The sequence below is a fragment of the Columba livia genome, chromosome 1 (assembly GCF_036013475.1).
Source record: "Columba livia isolate bColLiv1 breed racing homer chromosome 1, bColLiv1.pat.W.v2, whole genome shotgun sequence".
Lineage (NCBI taxonomy): Eukaryota > Metazoa > Chordata > Aves > Columbiformes > Columbidae > Columba > Columba livia.
In genome coordinates this window covers 67,016,405-67,038,159 of record NC_088602.1, presented here as the reverse complement: position 1 = coordinate 67,038,159, position 21,755 = coordinate 67,016,405, and the positions used below count along the sequence as shown (strand labels likewise).

The window sequence follows — 21,755 nt, the reverse complement described above, 5'->3', positions numbered from 1 at the left end:
TGTATGGTGATTTTGATGCCCATCAGCTCATTTCATGTAAGCCACTGAATAACCACTGCAGCATGGCTTTCAACCACTGTCAGCAATGGGCCAAAAATGGACCACTAATTGAACTTCCTTCCAACTTTGGGCAGGAGAAAGTCACTCAGACATATGTCTACATTTGGAACAGAATGATATCCTTCCAGTTTCTGTTTGACCATGGCTCAAGGTTTGTGTCACCCATTTCATCAGCTTACTCTCACCTTGCACTCAGAAGCATTCTCAATCTCAATATATCATTCAAGTTTAAATTTGGCCTTTTCAGAGTACAGAGGCCCAAGACCAAAACTCAAGCCCTCATCTGATAACCTCCTCAAACCATCTCAAAATCTCAGTAATAATTTGAGCCAGAGATGAAACAGAAGCAGAGTCAGTCCCCTGAAGGTAAAAAGCTCCTCATCACCTTATTAGCCAGGCCACAGTCAAATTTGGCTCACTTTGATCCTTTTTTGCCAATCTCTTATGCTCAAGCAGAATTCTTTAGCCCCAGGGGAAAAGTGAGGCAGAAGAGAGAAGCAGAACTTTCACCTGTTTGTTCTTCATTTATAGTAATAATTCCTACTTCTGAAAGTATGTATTGCTAAGAAAAAGGGACCCTTTTCAGTGATCACAAAATTACTCAAACATAAATAAGGAGAACCTTTTCAAGGCATTTTTATTTATTAATAGTCAGATTCTTTCTCTAAAAAAAAAAAAACTTCCATAACACCTCGATTGCGTTGGTACTTCATATTTGCTTGCATAAATAAACCTGAAGTTTTACTGCAAGTGAGGCAGCTATTTTAAAGATGGCAAAATGTCAGCTCTTGGATGGTTGGTTTCATTTAACAGGGCTCCACATGACATGTGAATTTATGAACTGTTCCTTAACGTCTTCTGCCTGCACCAAATGGCAGATTTTAGGCAGAAACCCAATGTGTGTTAAGCTAATGTATAACACACAAGGGTATTTACATGGTCAGTGGACCCTATTAGGTATTAAGAATGGTCTCTTTCTAAATTTACTGTTAATTCCCTTCCGCAACAACCTAAATAAAGTGTTCACTTCTCAGAGAAAGCTAAGAAAATGTGTGCATCTATGTGTGCGTGTGTGTGGGTCTTTCATTTTAAAATGTCTTTTACAAAACTTCTGACAGTTATCTTATTTTCTTTTGCTGCAAGGGTGACAATGTAGTTTAAGATATTGTTTCCTGACTTTAAAAGTGCTTTGTGGTTTTTAAGGATATTTCAGTAGCTAAAGAAATTCTACTGCAGATACAGTGTACCAGTTCATTTCTTAAGCAATAAATGGCAAGCAGGGTGGTGCTGAATAAGCATGCTTATATGGAATTTCTCTTTGAAAAGCCCACTAGTTAGGCCCTATAACACTTCAGTTGATATTTCTACAGTGCAAACACGATAGTGGAAATTAAGTTGCCCCAGCAAATTCAGTTTAGAAGAAATTTGTTATGAATAAAATGCTGCTGCTGGCCTTAGAACATTGAATTTATCCACCAAATAATATCTTAGAAATACCACTTCAGAAGAAATCAGCTCTAAATAATTGATAAATTTGGTTTGTTTAGAAACCTTTTGACCCCTGTAATAGAAAGTAAAAACACATTTCAGTTATTAAAGTCACATATATTCCCTGTGGTAGGGGAAGCTTTTAATTTTAAGCTGGTCTCTGTTGGGGCCATTTGATAAAGCTTGGAAAAACCTTTTCAACTGCTGCTGGTGGATTTGGGTCAGCTTCCCTTGGGAAAATGGCAAAAGATAAATTTGTAGCTTTTCATAACACATAAGAAAACTTCAGAGATTTTAAACATCAAGAACTATTGGAACTGAAAGACAGAGTTTCTCTTTTGTTTCTCCCCCTCCTCCTCCTGCTCCTTCTTCTCTTTTCTTTCCAAAAATAACTTCAAATTCTCTTTTTGTTTTAATTTTTATTTTAACCATGGAGGTTAGAATGTTTTGGCCTCTCTAACTACACTACCAGTGGTCCTTATTAACATAAGATTTATTTTGAGGTAGAAACATTATGCAGTTTTTGTTTTCAAATGGAGTAATTTCACTCCACTGCTTTCAAAGCCAAAAGCAAAATAAAAAATTCTTTTTTTAAAATGCATTTCTTAAACTTTGCTTCAGTCACTGTTCCTAGATCTTTATGCCCACAAATATGTTAGTCTCATTTCCCCAGGACAGTAATCACAGCTTATGAATGAGGGCACTGATTCTACTGGGATTGCCAAAACGTACCTAACCTCACCACACTGCCATTTCACAAGAGGCAAATGAACAGGCACAAGGGAGAAGAAATACATTTAATGCTTGTGAAAAAAAAAGACAGAATAAAACCCCATGGTTGAATATTTAAGTAGCCATTTGTGCATAAAGCCAATACTTGCAGACAGCAAGGTAGATCGTGCTGCCCCCTGAACCTCAGATCTGCAGGCATCCCTGCTCGTATTTGAAGAGGCTGCTGCTGTTCCAACTCACTTCAGGAGCTACCTCCAAGAAGTAACACCCGCAGTCTTTGTGGTGCACATCCATTTCTATATGTTTATCTTAGACTACCAGGCTCACTTCACAGTTTATGTAACTACTGAATGGCCATCATTCAACAAAAACAATCTTCTTTCCTTCTTTCACCGATAGCCTGGGCTGAACAAGAACAAACACCCCTGAGGATAAAAATCTATGTATTTTCTTACAGTCCCTAAAACAATTCAGCCTCTCTCCCCTGTTGTCAGCAAGACCACGGTATGTTTCCCTGAGATACAGCGGTGAGCACAGGGCGACACTAGGGCGGTAGATGGCTCTGGTAAGTTGAGTTCCTGCTCCTGAATGTCATGGGTGATTGTTGCATTGACACTTTTGAAACTACATATTAGCTAAATTTTTTGAAATCTGGATGACTCCCTTCAATCTCCCTTACACACAATCTGTGAAGGGTACACAGCAACAAGCAAGTAAAGCAAAATTTTCTTGCTAGCCAATTAGCCTTTCTTGAGCAGCCAGTTACTTCTTTTTGCCATTTCATGCTTGGTCGCTATTCCCAGTGCAAGACACTGTGGCACAGACTCAGTGGTAAATTATTAAAAGGGTCTCAACCGGGTATCCGTTCATGCAGCCACAAATTATGTGTTCCTGTACCTCTGCCTGTTTTGGGCAGGTGCAGTTCCTCTGTGAGTACGTTAGCAATTCAAACACCTGCATTATTTCATTATGTTAGAGCTGTTCTTCAAACAGTTGCACCTACACCCCATTAGCACCCACAGGGGGAGGCCAACCCTTGGTAATTTATGTTATGAAGGCATTGCCTTCTTGGACAAGAAAGACTCCATGCAGGAAGCCAGGCTGTGATTTCACAGCTACTCTGTTCCCACTTCCCAAATAAACACACTTTGCACACATCTTCATGGTCACTTGGTTCACTTGTAAGAGTGAACTGGGTCTCTCTGTATTTACTGTGCACTCCCATGTTTTACACAGGAGTGTTCAAAATGGTGACAGCATGGAACATTTCACGGTGTTTTCCTTGTGCAGGAATGTCTTGGAAGAGTGTGACATATTGCATTGATTATTTTTTTTTTTTTTAATTTTGTCACTTATTCCTGTTAATATTCTTTACCTTATGTCTAATATTCTGTTTGCACCAAATCAATGTAGGCTGTTCTTCATCATTTATTTCAGACACAGTCTCACAACTCAGCACATGCTCTGACACAAAGACATGCTTTCATTGTTGAAGTGTACTATTCAGTACCATATAATAGGACACTTTGTCCTACAGTTGCACTTGATCTCCTAGAAATGTAGGTGACCACCTTATTCTGTCTTGTCTTTGACTATGACACGGTGATACAGGCAGCTTGTGTAGTATCTCCACTTTTGCTCTTTTTTATTCCCTGGGTTTTTTCCTTTTCTTCATCCCCACCCTTTTTTCTTTTTTCAGTTCTTCCCCCATTCTTATTCTTCTCTCTCTTCCACCCACCTTATCATAACCTCCAGCACATAGACAACTGCTGGCTGATCCCCTTCCACTGCCTTTCTCATACTTCAGTAGGCTGATTCTTCCCACCTACTGCATCCCACAAACTACTGCTGGCTAATTCCTCATCCCTTATGATTTCTAGCAGTATCTTCCCACGCATATGCACCAGCATATATTAACCTGCTAGAAGCCTCTTCATGCTTTTAATCATCTGACACCCTGAAATATAGTCTGTTTCTGGCCAAAACAATCGTATACTTACACTGGTTACAGAGGAAAGAGCCAGCATATGCAAAGTGCAATCATTACAGTTACCTTGAGTGATTAGCCAGAATTAAAATTACCATGTAAGCAAGAATACTGAAATACTTTTAGTTTTACGTAGAATCCAAAACATGAGTACAAACTTCAGCAAACTGATTGCCTAATAGCTAAAACTCCCAAGGCACAAGACAGTGGAAATATACTCTGTTGGGGGAAAGAAAAAGGGAATCTTGAGATTATTTTTGTCAACAAGCAGTTCCCGCTGAATACATTTGGGACAAAAGCCAATCAAGTTCACATAGATAGTGTCTGACCATTGTGAAATTTGGAAACCATTTTACAGGATCTTTTCTTTAAATGTGAAAAACAGTGGAAAGAAGGCAATCTTGTTAAGAATAGAAATTGTTGAGTATATTCGCATATTTAAAATGCTTGATAGTTTTTCCTGCAAGACAGATTTTCTGGAGCACCTATCTATTGAGTAGCAAAGAAAGACAGTCACAGAAAAATAACAACTCCAGAATACTGCTGACCATTTTCCACACGAATTCTGTTAATTGCAAATGAAAAACATGAAACAGATCTACTTTTCAGTGCTAGAGGGGGGTAATACCAGCTGAAAAGCCATCAGAAGAAGCAAAATTATCCAGAGGATAAAAATATTGTAGCACTACAATGACAAAATAACCACTTTGACTCAGTGTGAAGAAGATCACTGTGCCACTGTAGCTTGAAGAAAATCAGAAATGGTAGCATTTTCCCTCATGCTTCTCTATATAGAAAACAAAATCCAAGATGTCTTATCAAAAACAAAACACTCCATAACAAAATCAGCAGTAAATACTGTAAAGCAAATGCAAACAAAGCGCTGAAACCTCATGAGATCCATGATCATGTCAGCCTAGTGTTGGAACAGATTTATTTGAATCAAATGGGAAGGATTACCTCTTGTAATGATTATTTCTTGAGTATTTTTTAAATTGAGCTGTTGAACAACCCATTGATGCAACAATGTAATGACACATTGAAAATCACAGTTTGCTCATCACAGGATTCTAGATGAGTTAATAGCAGATAATTGCACACATTTCACAAGCATCTCATTTCAACAGTTCTCTTTGATATTTCAATTTTAGTGCACCTTGTAAACTCTGGCTATGTACAGCCAAGTGTGTTGGGAAAAGACCCTTTCCAAAAAGAAATGAACTTCAAACAAGAAGATCAAAACAACCCAGAACCAAACAATCCAACCAAAAAGCCTACCTTTTCTAGGCTGGAACATTTTTGTGAGAAAGGCATAAATTTTAGTGCCAAAATCTAACGCGTACTCTGAATAAAAGACATTTAAACCTAAGTTAGTTTCAAAAAATAAGCATTAACTAGAAGCGAGGAAACATGAGGACAAAAATGCCATCACTTATCTGCATTAGCAGCAGAATGTTACTGCTAGGAATTACATCACCATCACCATCCTTGCTGCTTCTGTTGCTGGTGAAGCATAAGCCCTTAAAGAGCACCCAGGTGGACACTACTACTCTGGTTTTGAGGTTACACAGACACAGCCTTCTACATCTCGTTGACTTTACCTCCTTGCTGGAAGGAAGGAGACAATTCTGGTGCATAATGCATATTGTCCTAACATAAACACATAAAACAAGTTTACCTTCAGTCAGGTAAATCTCACCCACACTCATCAACAGTATTGTCCAACGGAAGTAATGTACAAACACACATACACATGCTGCATCAGAATGTGAATTCACTTCGGCAACTGCATTTGCCATAGGAAAAGGAACTGTTTGGAGAACAAAAGAGACCAGATGATTTGAATGATAGTTACTGATGGTCGTACTAAATTCCACCAGCGACATTTCTGTTCATATGTGTGTTATGAATAAGAGTCACAAGTTGGTAATGTCTTCATTTCAGCTGGTTTCATTACCTGCATTTAATTTCCAAAAGAGTGGTGATCTCATGGTATCCACTGCAATTAGTAAAACTGATTTCTGCCCTGTTTATATCCGCAGAGAGGCTGAGCGATCCTCTGAGCAGCATGGCTTCTGAGCCTCTGCTCCAGTGCCAATATCTCTGGGTTTATGTCTTTATAATTGGCAGTAAGAGGCGGGGTAATCATCAGAGCCTCAGTTTATCTGCTTAACGCAGCTCTGACATGTGCTGCTGGGCGTTGGTGTGGCTGGGGCTTTGCAGCACATTCTTAGCCCTTTCCCCGCTGAGACCAAAATAGCAACTAGGAGGAGGCATGTTCCTATAGGGCTTGGTGCAGTGCTCAGTGCCTCCCTGTGCTGCAGAAGACCACCTTACCTGGAAATCTTTTATCAATGCATTTAGTCATTAGAAACCAGGTTCGCATTTTTATACTACCAGTAATCTCCCTAGAAAGCTGCCATAATAAACGACTGAAGAAGCTAGTCTATTTGTTCAAATATAGATATAAGGACCTTTATACCACACAAGTAAAGATTTCCACAGTAGGTTAAAAAAATTTTAAGGCATGTGCATGAGTCTTTGAACTGCTGCTATTCTGGAATGAGCTGAAGTGAAGCTAGTAAGACTCACATCAACTTTACTCATCAGCTGCCAAGTTTCTCAGAGTGCATTTCATTTCAGAGGCCCCTGTGAGGGTACAAAAAATCCCAAAATTCCTATGCCATGAGCAATTCTGAAAGCAAAATATGATTTATCTCTGAATTGCTGTAAAACTAAAGCCTGAAATACCTCTGAACTAGAAATTTATTTTTCAACCATCTCTAGTTATTAAAACCTTCAGTCGAAGCTGAATACAGTCTACTTGATATGTTCATAGTCCTCTCCAGAATCTAATGATTGTGAGTTCTGGATAGAATTGACAGCTGAGCACAGTGGGCAGTATAGATCTATGCTTAAATGGTGAAGAAGCAAGTTTTAGCTTTTTGTTCCAGGGCAAGTAACATTCTTCTGTAAAGTCCTGAGCAGGATCTCTCTGCATCAGAGGTAAAATATTAGGAGTGTGAAACACCTTCAGTGACTGAATTCACAAATCACACTAAAGAAATAGATTGTGCAGCTACCATGAATTCTAGGTAGTTCTTTAAAATTCTTAAATCTTGTGATTTTTTAACCAAAGAATGGTGTACATGAACAAAGATTGACTTCAGTGGATAGCGTGTGTTATTTCCAAATATAATGTATGAGACTCCAGGCTCATAAACTGCTAGGTGAAAATAATTACTTGGACTGTAAAATCAAGCGTTTAAGACTAAAATATCACATTTGAGGTGTACGTGCTAACGTCCTCTTACGCCCTGAATACCTCCACCCTGAATACTGATTTAGATAGGGTCAATTGGAAAATGCACTATGATGCAAACAAACATTTGCACCAGAGTGTGTCCATGTAAAAGGGGATAAATTAGAGTTCAGAGGTATTTCTTAACTGTCAAGTACTAGCTATTGCAGCCTCGGGAAAGTTAATTTAAAGTTAACTCTGCTGTAAATTATTTTAACACTCCTTTTCTTCCTGTTTCCTACGTCATAAGTTATATGTGAATCTTGAACTTTCTCCATTGCAGTACAGGATGTTATTGATAGAGTCATTGAGAACTTTAACTGTACAGATGCACATTAGCTGAAGAAAGGTGCACTTGTGTGTGTGTGTGAACAAGGAACACATCTTGAGTCTACAAAATGTCAAGAAATAACCTGGTCTGGCTTACCTTACTCCTACCCCTCAAACTAAGGATTTTAGGGAGTGGTTTGAGATGGAAGGTACTCACTTGTTTTTTTGTTTGTTTTTTGTTGTTGTTGGTTTTTGGGTTTTTTTTTGTTTGTTTTGTTTTTTTTTTGATGTAAGAAAACAGACTTGTTCTCTTCTTCATCTACGTTTCCATTTTCTTGGCTTCAGTTGGTCCAATGTGTCTCCTGATGCTGGCAGTGCCAGCGTGAGCCCAGCCTGGGGCCTGGAGCCTACCAGTGTTTTCCCAAGAGATAAAAATAAGAGAAGAAGAGAAGGGTAATGGCAATTTTTGTCATTTTGCATCCTAAAGGGAATTTCTTGGGACAAAGAGAAGACACTTCTATGGCCCGAGGGGATTTCCTCTCCTGAATATCAAACACCTTCTACAAACAGCAGAAATGTGAGAGATTCTCAAAATAAAAGGTCACAGGGATTTTCTATAATAGAAAGGCTTTAACAACCTGAATACAGAGTGTTGTTGCCAGCTGCCACTATGATGAATCAAGGAAAATCTTGGTGAGGAGCTTCCTCAATATATTTTTATGTGTTTCTGAGTAGCCACGAATTTGGGGGATTGTCACTGGAATTGTCCAACTTCGAGTCAGGGCATGTGGTGTACATTTAGTAGCAGCCCTGAAAGCAGAGAACGGGAATAAGTAAGGAATCTAAGCAGGAAGGGAGATGACTATCGTACTTAGGACAGCTTGGTGGCAGCATGCCCAGACCTGCTCTGCACCGGTAGCATCAGGTAACGGCATTTATTTGAGTGCTGGGAAGAGCCCAAGTTGCTTATGAGAAGGGTAAGAGAGGGACACGTCTGGCTAATGATCACTGACTGCCTGAGGCAGTGAATGGCCTGGCAGCTTCGGAAAGAAAATTTTTCTTCCTCTGTCCTTCCCCCCACTTGAAAACAAGGTAGAAACATCTATTTGTGACCAAACTTGACTTGGAACCTGATCAAGGATGCGTAAGATGGGAGGTTTGGAAAAAGGCATCAGGCACCACAGCCACCCTTGCACCTCATTCTGTATCTTCAGAGATGGGAGCTTCTCATTTCCAGGGGTGGAAAGGAGGAAACCCCACAGCTGGACCCAGCTATTTCTCTCACTCCTGAAATTTGTGTGCTTGCAGAGTTACTGGCACATGCGGGTGTAGAGTAATATCAAGTAATTTCAGCATGTGGAGAACACACTAAAAGCAAGTTAGCTCCTGCCCTTCTTTATCCCCTAGCCCTGGCTCCTTCTAGCTGTCATCATACCCATGTGGCCGTTTCCATCCTCTTTAACCACCCACCCCTTTCCCTGGGACACACAAGCTCCATTTCTTCACTCTGGGCATATTTCCTTTATTTCTTTTCTGTTCTGAGCACAGGAAGACATGGGAAGAGGGACAGCACCTGCACCCCATCCATTTTCAGAACAAAGAATTTGTCTTTTGGAGCTGAAGGAACTGGAGGGGGAGTGTGTGACACATTTGTCTGTGCTCAGGACATGTATCATGACCACAGTGAGAGGCCTGTTGGCTAGTTCTATTATGTGGAAAGACAATGATAAGTAATAGGGACTCCGAATAGGAGTGTGAAAGTAACGTTGAATTTATATGTGTTTTTCTGTAGATAAAAAGAAGGAATATTGTAGGGACCCCTAAGATTTCAAAATCTGACTTCATACTGAGCATGAAACACCTCTTAAAACATGTTATGGGTCCAGAAGGATGTGTCTTTCAGTCTTTGAGAAGTATTTAAACTACTCCGGTAGATGAAGGTAAGAAAACATTCATTTCAGCTAGTCTTTCACTTTGATATGTGCCGATGAGTATGGAAATGTGAAAATGAAACAACTTAAGAATGTGTAGATCAAATTACATATGAAAATCATCCATTCAAAGTGTGGATTTAATCATTTTTGTCTTAGTCAGCTCATTTTTTCAAACACCCGTTTCCCATTCCAGGTTACAATACTCACACTGTAGTGTAGATTACTATAATTAACAGGTTAAACACATGAAAACAGTTTTTTCCCCTTGATGTGCCTCTGGATCCTTTGTTTTGTTAGCAGTTATACAGTAGAGTCACTTCCTACAAAGGAGAAATAACTACCGTGGGGTTTCTTAATGCTGCTAATGTTCTTTTCTTTCCCCTCAGTAATAACAGTGAGAAATTATTGTCTCTAAATAAAAGAATATGATGGAGAGTTTATGTCAGGAAAAGTATGTTAAAGCTGTATGTATAACATCCATAGGCACAGACTGCTTATATTTACAGACTCTCCAGTGTTGATTTTTATTAAGAAGACACAATGAGAACCTTTCTAATCTCATTTTACAGAGAACCTCTTTTCTGGACCAAAGAAGCCCCTTCAGTTAGAATATAATTTAATTCCATAGAATAAGAAAGAAAATATCCTATAAATGCCTTTTGTGCTATGATATTTACAGCAAAGATCAACATTGTTCTTACTTTGTTTTCTCCACCAACACATGCCATGTGGCATATCTGTAGATTTATTTATTTTTTAATCATATGTCCTGCTGGTTATAACATAACTTAATGTACCAGCTGCAATTAACAGACTGTCAAAGGATCAACTAACAAGTGCTGATAAGCTTCATTTAACTAATTTGAGGAGTGGAAGTTTGATTTTCTTTTTTTTTTTTTTTTCAGGAAGGTAGCTTGTTTCCTTATTTCCTGTCAAGTGAGCCAACTCCTGTGACCTGTAGTTAAAAGGGCCCTTTGTAATTAAGGCAGTGAGGCTCCAAGTGAACAGTTCTCACAGTAGGGGAGGGGGGAAAGGAAAGAAAAAAAAAAAAAAGAAAAAGAAAAAACAACAACAAAAAGGAGGATGCGTGACACTGCTTAACTAACTAATCGGAGCTGAGCCAATCCATTTTCCTGGAGGCCAGTCAGTGTACCATGAGCACGCAGAATCTCGCCCTTCATTGGCTTCATGTCCATTTTATGGACCAGCGAGTCTATTAAGATCTTGGTGAGTGGCCCTATTTGAGGGCAGGGCTCTCTCCTCCTCGTCTGCCCATAGACTACCAGAAACTGATCAGCCGTGTTATATCAATAACGTTCTCACACCAGGTTGTGTAAATTGATCTTTTACAATTTCTCTCGGTGACAGTCTCTGTAACCAACAAGATAAATCATTCCTCCTGTGGCTTTTTTATTGATTGCTGAGACCTGTATAAAAATTACACTGCTCAAGCTGTGAAGGGAACATCCTCATAAAAGAAGACTTTCTATTTACAATCAAAATACGTTTGGGTCCAGATCAAGCACAGATTTACTATCCCAGCACCATAAGGGACCAGAATTTAACTGAGATTCAAAGCACTGACAAAGTAACCCACATAAACTTTTAAAATACAAATGGTGCACCACAACCCCAAGCAAAAAAGCAAACAAACAAAAATGCTTCTAAGGTTATAAAGTCTTGTTGAAGTAAAGGCAGTCATAATAGCAAACCATCTGTTAAAAACAATGATGCAGAAGAAGCACAGCAACACCATCAGCCAGCTCTTTTTTTTTTTTGCGACTGTTCATACAAACACTAACACAAATTGCTTTCTGATTCCATTTTATCATCCATGCAAATATATATATATATATATATTTAATGGAACAATAAGATTTGAGAGATCCTTACTTCTTCAGAAAATACTCTACAACTTTGGAAGGTCTTGCAGCTGTACCATTCTGGAGAAAATGATTTAAGCTGCTATATAGTATTGGCTTTACTGGTTTCTTAAAGGAAGAAATCTAATGGTGTTTGGCATAGGCGATCAAATGTATCTATTGGTTTTAGGCAATATGAACTCCATAATGATTAAATTCCTTCCACTTTATACCATCATTTAAATTCTGTTAAAATAGTCACTAACTTCTGTTTTTTTAATTATTTAAACTTTATGCTAATATTGTTTATATACACAGTTTAAAAGATAGTCTTTTGAAACAGGTGGACTTACACTGAACGAAACTGTTAAATGTTAAATCATCAAGCATGATGAAATAATTAGCAAGTGATTTAGAGGGCTGGAGAATAGATATCAGATACCACTTGCATTGCTTGTACTGACCCATTCTGTGGGTTTGCACAAGACACTTCCTGGCCAATACCTCAATTTACCCATCTGTAGAACAGTTATTATAGGATTGAGAGGAAAAAGGTCATTCCCATGCTAATTTAAACCAGTAGAGATACACCAGAGTCAGCCTTGTCATCTGGGAAACTGTGAAGTTTAAAGTAGTGTTTGCAAAGTGATCTGAAACCCTTGATGATGAGACCTACAAGAATTCAAACTGTTGTTATTATGACTCTCTGACACAAAAACAAAGGAGGCATTCAAGTATTTCATGTTATCAGAAAACTATGCAGCCATGATTAGTGTTACCTGGCAGAAGGCGGCACCAAGCAGTCTCTTAAAATGAAGTATTGTGTTAAAAGCTCAATGCAGTTCCCGTGAGGTCCATAAAGTTGGCTTTTAATGTCCATACCAAAATCTGTGGCAGAGTTTAACACCTGTGATACTGGAGAAAAGATAGAGAAATCATTCAAAACATTTTGTTGTTTGGTTTGGTTTGGTTTTTTTTTTAAGGTACATATGTAACTAGATGTTACATGTTTAGAGCTGTTGAGTTCTAAACCATGCTAAATTATTTAAAATGTCAAAACCATAGGCTATATTTACCATTCAGAAACTGGTAGCTCACTCGTTCCTACAGAGGCAATCCTCAGAAGTAAGATGCTGTGGACTACTCCAAAAATCCCGAGTATGAAAATTACAAACTTTTTGGTAATGCTACAAAGCTGTCCCTAAATGGAAGAAGCACCTACCTATTTGTTCAGTGAGCAAGATGATTTCTCCACTTCAGTGGAAAAGAAAGCAAGGAGACTTTTAATTTTTATTTTTATAAACATGGTTATCACTGTGCTCCTTTTGTCTAGAGAGAGAGCTGACTTCAGGAGAAAATCTAATGCTACTTTCTGTTCATTTCTTGAATCCTCTTCCTCCCTTTTCCCAGAGCATTTTGAAAGGAGAAGAGTTGAAACAGTGTTTATTAAAAAACTTGACTGGGAGAAGTCAGTTCAAGGCCCAGAATCCAAAGACAAAGGACCAGTACAAAGGACTGCCTGTGAACAGTAAAAGTAGTGAAATAAAAAAAAAAAATATTGTGAACAACATATTTTGTCTATATTTTGGCATACTTTGAGAAAGAACTTGAATTATCCAAATCAGAAGATTATGTTTTCATTTCTAGCTTCATTAATGTGTTACTCTCTTGCATCTTAGTGGCAAACTGATGAAGAAGAGCATCAGTATCATTTGAGATTGAGGGGTTTTATTTGTTTCCTTTAGGCAAGAACACAAAAAAACTGGAGCTAATTTTTAGCAGCATCCTCTTGATTTCTCTTAATCCTGGATTGTGATGACTCTTCAAGCAGCTCATTGGAAGCAATTGTGGGAAAAAGGCTTTTCTCTTTTCAGCTGTTCTACCAAACCCTAATGAGTTAACAATTGAAATACAGAAAGTTGCTTCAGAGGTCAGGAGAGTATATTCCACACAATGGTCACAGCATTTGAAACCATGACAGCACTATAAATTGACAAACTAAAGCAGAGCACTTGGTGGTCTGAAGTGGAGAAAAGAACATCAGCCAAGAATGGTAAAAAGACGAGCCATGAAACCACACAGAAAAAAAATGAGTGATTTTTTTCAGATCACCTTGTTAGAATTTAGTGTATCGGAGGTCAGACAAGTAGAACAATAATAAGGTCCAAGGTTGAATACCAGTGGGGAAGCTTAACCCAGGAGCTCCAGGTCAACCATAAGTGAATGAGGTAGAACAGTGAAACAGTAGTCACCCGGGAAGGGAACACACAAAAGTCAGAGGGTTAAGGGGAGGAGCCTGCCAGTTATCAATTAGACTAAGACAAAGACCAGGCTCGAGTACCTGGGATAGAAAAATAATCTCAGTGTGATGAAAAGAGATTTTCTCCTGTACACGGTTCTCACTCTCTGATTTTCAGGTTTTGAGAAATACAAAATGTTGTGGAGCTAAAGATTTTATATCTGTAACAGATGAGAAAACACAAGCCAGCTGGATGCATTTTCCTTGTGTCTTATGTGCATACAACAATGTTTTCATCCCACGCTGGACAGTCTGCTGAGATAAAAAATGCAGAAAAATAAAGTTATTTTAGAAATAAAAACACACACAAACACGCATGCTTGCACACAAGTGCACACACACGTGTACACCCTTGTAAGAGAGTGCTTTTTAACTTCTTCATTTTTTTTTTTAGAAAAGTACAATTCACACCAGTTTTATTTTTAACTTATGAAGATGAATTTTTCCAGATTTGTGAAGAAAATTGCTTCAAGTGATGGAGTAGAGAATATTTAAGTGACATTTTACAGTGTAGAATGTATATACATGTGTGTTTTGTAGAAGGCATCAACTTCATCTCCCTATGAAGATGCAACACATAATTTAGTAGGAATTACGCCATTGATTTCATAGGAGCTACAGCAGACCCAAAACAAAGCAGATCATCTCTGATATCCCACATTCAGAGTACATCAAAAATATCCAAGTTAAGCTAGCCTCAACTGTCCACTAGTATAGACACGTGTTTTTTTCTGCTATGCAGACTTCCATGTATGGATCGTTGTAAGTTTTGAACAACTATGGTATCAGCTTTGTATGCATTTGTGTGCATGGGGTGGGGGAGGGGAGAAGTATGTACATGTGTCCACACAGCAGAAGTTTAGTGCAAACTCTACAACCTACAGCTGAAATATCATTCAGGCCTCATGAGCAAGGATGTATAATGTCTGCTAAAGTCAAGATCCAAACATACTCCGTTTGTAACCCACTATCCTGTTTTTCTATTTGTCTATCCTTAACCTCACATTTCTGAGGAATTATATGGTCCTAGACTGCTGCTAAAACCAGCAAAATTCTTACAGGCAGAGTAAGTCCCACCAGCTGTAGTAAAGTATGCAGTATCCCTACCATCCTCTGGTGTGTACATGCTACTTTTTGGGTTACAAAAGACCCATTGTAAAGGTATTATGATAACTTTTTGAACTCCTTCCCTTTTTGCCTCTCCAGAACAACAGTATTAGTGCAGATACAGCAGGGGCTGACTGCTGAGCACACAGGTACACCCTGCTCCACAGACAACCACTTCCCACCACCATCAGAGAAGTTCCATGGATTGCATTGCTAAGTGGCAGCTTTTTGCTTTACACAAAAGTTTTCTGATCTGAAAGCTTCTCCTCCAAAGACTGAAGCAGAGAAGTTCAGAGAAAAAAAAAATGTTAACTTTTTTCATCTAAAGAATGCCAGTGGTAGTCCCTGATATCTAGCAGGACTGGAGGGAAAATATGGCCTACTTAAAGAAGCTGGGAAAGAGGAAAATGTTTAGGAAAAGAACATGTAATTCAACGATCACAGTTTTGATGGTCATGACGGGGTATTGTGTTCGTTTGGGAAAAATCATTGAAAATGAAGCTGTGATCTTACTGCATATGATGCAGGAAAGAGATTGTAGCTTCTTCAGGAATTAATTTAAAGATATGTTTTTTCCAAAGGAAAAGATACTTTATTTTGAGATATTTCTCTCTAAACTGTTCTTTTTTTGATGTTATTAGACGGCTAGATCTACAGCCTGGAAATTATGGGAGGTCCTGCCAGATGTAAGCAGGGGAATCAAGAAAAAAAAAAAAAAAAAAAAAAGAAAAAATAAAAAGGATAAAAATGTCCTCTGTTTTAAGAGAGGAGACCTTTTATAAAATATTCTGCTGAAGTGTGGGTGGCAATAGCATTTCTTTTGTGTGCAACAGAGGAAGTTGGATTAAGTAGCATTAGGACTTAGTATACTTTTCTTAGAGGAAAGTTTGTTTCTTTAACTTCACACAAGAAGGAAAATTCAGTTTAATGACCATTTTTTCTTCTTACAGAAAAAGTCAGTTTCAAACTCAAGTTGATATGTCTGGGATGCTACTCCCTGGAAGACAAGTCATTGTTTGCAGCACTCCCAAGTAGTTTTACATTTGCCCTCATGAGTAAGTAAAAGTACTCTGTATGCATTAAAGATCATATATTTAAGTTTTTCATGCTGCAAATAGTCCCCAGTCATCAACACCAAAGAAATAACTGATTATTTAGTAGAGGTAATTGCATTAACTGAGTCTGCTGGTTCAATTTTAGAGTAAATGGAAGTAATAGTGGTAGTTTCATTTGCCAGCAATATGAAACAAAGGATAGGCCAGTAACCTAGCAGTAAGATTACTACAGTTATCTGAACCTAAAAATATCACAGTCTTGGGGAAGGGTTTGAGTCTAGTTCACATGCCAAGGGTGGGGTTCAGTTTAAGGTAAAGCTATCTAAGTCTACCTACAGATGTTGATACATAGGCTAGATGTCCAAGCTCGTGTTGTAGTCTATGAAAATCCATTTAGAAGAGGTTAGGTAGTGATTCAGCTCATTCTGGTGCAAGCATATGCTCAGCTGAATTGTTCTCCAGGTTCCATCTACTGTACTAACAAGATTTCCGTTGATATAATGAGACACCTATCTCATGTGTAGACACCTACACCATAGACACCTAAACTTAAGTGTTTGAGTCTATAAATACATATGGACTATAGATGTAGTGTGTATCTACCCATTATTAGATAACTAGGTAGGTTAGTTGGATAGCTGCAAAATCATCTTCATCTGAGCTTTTTTTTCTGTGTTCCCCTGGCAGCCAGTAAAAAAAGAATAATCACTTGTAAATCAAGATTCATCTCACTCTGCAACAGATCCCTGAAAGTAGTCATTTGAGTTACATCGTAAAACGTTTATTATTTTCCATTGAAGATAACAAAAAGCTAGTTCAGATGGAGACATCTACAAAAGTAGGACAAAGCTCTCCTTAGGTTCCAAGCAGTCACTTGAAGATGGAGAGATTTAAAGGTATGAAAGAAGATGAGATGGTTTTTGGAATTGTTGGTGGGGGTGTTCTCCTAAAGCAGGAGGACACCTGTGGCAGAATGCAACAACACCCTCCCCCCCCTCCCCTTCCTTCCTTCAGTATGGAAGGAGTGGGCACATCTCCGTCTTTCTCTGCTAGTTGAGGCTAACAGCTTCTTTTTTTTGGCCCCAGAGCACCCTGGCCAGGGCCATTCGGAGAAGGGAGTGCCAAGGCACACTGAGCCCCGCCCAGCGTGGGGGATGTTTGGAGGCTTCAGGGGCACCCACAGACAGTGTGGGGGTGCAGAGAAGCTTCTAGAGTGCCTACAGTCAGATCTGATCAGCCAGTATAAAAACGGGGCTCTCGTCGAGACTCCGAGAGTCGCGGGTCTCTCGGAGCACGAGTAAGATGCTGCCGCCTAGAGCCCCCCTCCCCAGGATGGGGACTCCGCTTGCCTTGCCGCCACGGATGTGAGTAAAACTTCTCACAGGATTGCGAGTATATTTATACTTTTCGTGCACATATGCACGTATAACTTTCCGGGCTCCATATGAGTGCGTGTAAAATTAATCCTCGCACAATCGCGAGTGTATGTTCCTTCCATGCACACTTGCACGTGTAACTTTCCATGCCCAATACGAGCACGTGTATAAATTATTTCCTTGCACAATTGCGAGTGGCCGCCGAGAGCCCCTCGCACAATCGCGAGTGTATTTTCCTCCCGTGCTTCCACATGAGCACGGGTAGGATTCCGTGCACACTTGCACGTGTAAGTAAATTAACTCTCGCAGGATTGCGGGTGTATTATAAATTTACCCTCGCAGAATCGCAAGTGTACGCTTGCCGTACTCACTACGTGCGTGTATCTCTTTAAAAATAATCCTGCACCATGTTTAGGCAAGTGTGTATTTCTCCGGGACTCGGGGACGGCTCCGGCATTGTTTTGGGTGAAGCCACATGCATGCACACTGTGGACCACCTGTTGTATTAGTTGCTGCCTCTCAATAATTTTCCTCAACTGATATCCGAACCTGTGTTTAAGTCACTTTTGGAGTGCTAATACCCTGTTTCTCACTGGTTTAATAAAAGTTGTTTTGGACCTTGTTGTCCCTTAAATTAACCTATGGGGTGCCTCCGTAACAACACCCCTGACATTCCATCTGAACTTTAACCAGTAGATGATGGAGACTCCAACAGGAACAGCATCATGAAGTATTGATAAGCTTAATCAAGAAGAAATATAGTGTTCAGGGTGACAGGGAAAGGAAAGCCAGTAAAGGGACATCAGACAATGATTCCATGAACTTAGAAAATGGTTATGGGTGTTGTCTTTTCAATAGAAATAAGCAGGAACCAACAGCATCTGTCAGGACTTGAAAGGAAAAAAATAATACAGTTCTTCAGATAAAAATTACGGTAGGTAAGTGACGGAACCAGAGACAAGGATGCATCTTAGACATGCATTGCAGAGAGTCAGCAAAATTCAGACACTGCCTGAATGTGAGAGATCAGGAATAGATGTGAGTCACCAATGACAATAAGCATTGCATGCAAAGCAACAGACAAGAAAAAAGGTTGAGAAACATTTGGCTGTTCTGCTCTGGCTCTGCTGAACTTGAGCTCATGGCTGGAAATCCACAAGGATATGTCAGCCAGTAAAGGTTAGGGGTTTACTTGGACAGAAGGCAGATTTGGCAAAAACAAATATCTATATGACCCAAACCAGAACTAATAGCTCCATTTATGTTTGCAGCCAAAATTATCCAAAGGTAAGAAAAACAGAGTGGAAAAAGAAAGAAGGAAATCAGGAAAAGGGTCAGGGTCTTCATACACAAGATGAAGGGAGGCTTTGGGGATCTAAGAGAGCAAGGGTGTCAAGGTATTAAAAGAACTCCAAGGGGAAAGAGCATAGAAAACTAAAAAAAATGTAAAAAGGGAGGTGGCATGTGAGGTTAGATATAACTGGAAGCAGGAGGCATACCTGACAGATTTTGTTGAGAGGCATGCCAGTGAAAACCGATGGATCAGGAAGTGCTGAAGAAATAATCGGAAGAGGAATCCCAGACAGCCGTTATACATGATTCAAAGGAATATGGGGGTTGTTGAGTATGCAAGAAGACCTGTAGTGCTTCCTTGCTTGCACATTCATAATGTGGCAGAGACTAAAACATATTTGTCCTGTAGGGAAAAAAAAAAAAAGCGAAAGATGGCAAAAGTTCTAAAAAGTAAAAGCAGTACAGGAGTATGAGTTGAGCAAAGGCGATGTGGGAATTCAAAGGGAATGTTTGCTATGACATGTGAAATGCTGAGTGCTCCATTTCAGCTCCTGAAGAAACCGTGTGCCTTCCACTGGAAGCACTGAGTAATTTGATGGATTTGGCCCATCAGTGGGAGAACCTTGCCTGTTGGATGTGGCTGCTCCTGTGGTTGTGAAAGAGAGATACTCAACCACAAGATATAGCAGATGTAACACTTGAGCTCCACTGCCATCAGCAGATTTAGATTCTGCAAGTTTAATATGGGTCTTCAGCAGTTAAAATGTCAATAGACTCTTATCAGAGACATGCTATTAGCTGTACCTCATTTTCCTGTACAGCTAGAAAAACTGTATAAATCGGTTATGCAGATTTATCAGTTTGTTAGAGAGCAAGGCAAGCTCTGGTCATCTTATAGCATCTCTTAGCACATTTTTCCCAGTTGAATGAAGACTAAAATGACTGATCACATCTTTGTTAAAGATTGCAGGAAGGGACACTGGGAAACTGTGGGAGTAGGAGTTCATTGAAGTAAATCATGTGTACTCTCTTGTGTTAGTGCAGAGAGGAAGAGTGGACAGACAACCAATGTGACCCAGTCTGTCTGTTTTCACAAAACCAGTGAAACCCTGATTATGGGCCCTGAAGGTCTCTGATTGTGAAAAAAAATGGCTAAAAGACTACAGTTAAAAATTACATATTGCTGTCGGACAGCCATGTTATTCAACCTTCAGCATGCAAAATATGCAAAGCTCTCACTAGGGAAGAAATATAGATATAGATATGGGTTAATTTATTATTACTGAGGCCATAATTCCCTCTCCTCACCCATAATAGAAAAGATCAGTTCAGAAGAAAGACTGCACAGTTTTCAAAGATTTTGCAAAACTGGTGATCCTGGCCAATTCAGCACCAGCTATTCTGTTTCAAACAGTGCTTTTTGTACAAAGACAATATTCCTTTGTGGCAATGTTGGATCAAGTTGATACAATAAGAATTCTGTGGGAAATAAAGTTAATGGCAACACCACTAACTTGCTTCTGAATTCAATATAGAAAGATGTCTAGCAAGTGGGCAGCCAGAAATGAGGGCATTACCTATCCCCTTTCAAAAAGGGACAAAAATATATCCTTGGAAAGTTCAGTTCACTATGGTGAGGGGGTGGAATGATTTTCACCTTTTTCTCATCAACTAGAATGCTTTTCACAGCCAACAATCACAAAGTACAGTTAGATATAAGACCACTTCTGTAGGAAAATGTGTTCATGTTAAAAATGAATAGAAATTATAGCAACAGAAGAAAATGAAACTTGCAAGCGTGAAGAAATAAAACAACTTGTTATTTATGATAAACAACAGGGGATTGTTGTTGGTCTGAAGCAATCAAAAGAATCTTGCACCACAAAGCAAATTTGAACAAAAATAATAATAATACTTAGAATTCAGACTTTTCATTTATTGAATTGTTTCTGTACAACAAACTGCACAGAATAACACAATACATACTAATGCTCTGGAATTAGTAATGAAACAACCTAGCTGTAAAGGATTATAGATCTATACAGAACAAAGAGCTGTTATTTTGTTGCTTTGCCTGCTTCTTACTCAAATATCCATTGTATGTACTTTTCTTCTCTGGCCAAAAAGTGTTCCTCACGTTAGTTTTTAAGAGTGTAGGAGTGCGTTTAATGATTAACTGGGAGAAATAACTGCTCAATAATGCATTACCATGTGTGGACCTAAACTGGATCATAGTCTTTTATTTCAGTGGATTTGCAGTTCCTTTTGTTATTATTTTTATGGTATACTCCCCAGTCCAAAATATTACTTCTTCCATGGCTTTTGATTTGCACCCTTGTTCACATTTGATATATCTGCTAAACTCAAAGGAATTAATACAGTTCTTTTTCAAGCCCCAATCATAGGTTACAAAAAAAATCAGTAATCACTGTCAGATTACAGATTACTCCTTTTTAAAAATTTGCAAACCCCTAACAAATTTTATCCTACTCTACTCACAAAATTCAACACTCTAGTCATACACAAGTCAGGACACTATTTAGCCTTATCCCCATGTGAGAATAAGACTGTACTTCTGTGAATACCATCCACACAACTGAAATTGAAAATTATTTTTAAATACAAGTGTATTTAATACTAAGATTTTCTTGTCTTCTTGCAATCAAATAAGAACTCTCCAGAAAGATGGTCTGAAGACTTTGTTAGAAAAGTATTATTTCTTCTTTTATCCTCAGCTGCAGTGCAAGCATGGAAGGAAGAAACATTTTCCTCCAAACTTTTGGTGGAGCTTGTGTGCCCAAAGCACAAGATTTTTCTTCCTTCTTGAAGAAATCTGACACCGCTTCTTATTAACCTTGGAATAACTGAAGAAAGGGAAGGAATTACCCTACTGCTTCATTTCAAGTCTGTCGAAACACTTCCTTGCTCTCTCAGGGTACTCACGATCCCTTCCTAGTAAATACCTTCTCCAACAGTCTTCATCATCTTGCT

The 21,755-nt window shown here is 38.9% G+C and overlaps 1 long non-coding RNA gene across 16 annotated transcripts in view; it reads left to right on the top strand.

Annotated features, from left to right (window-relative positions):
* Positions 1-21,755, top strand: part of LOC110360325 (uncharacterized) — a 206,807-nt gene that overhangs the window by 108,633 nt on the left and 76,419 nt on the right. For 15 of the 16 annotated variants that reach the window (XR_010472155.1, XR_010472153.1, XR_010472175.1 and 12 more), the window contains 2 exons: positions 9,631-9,778; positions 15,991-16,095. This is a non-coding gene — a long non-coding RNA (uncharacterized LOC110360325). The remainder of the gene's footprint in view (positions 1-9,630; positions 9,779-15,990; positions 16,096-21,755) is intronic. The other variant, XR_010472172.1, reaches the window with a different exon arrangement.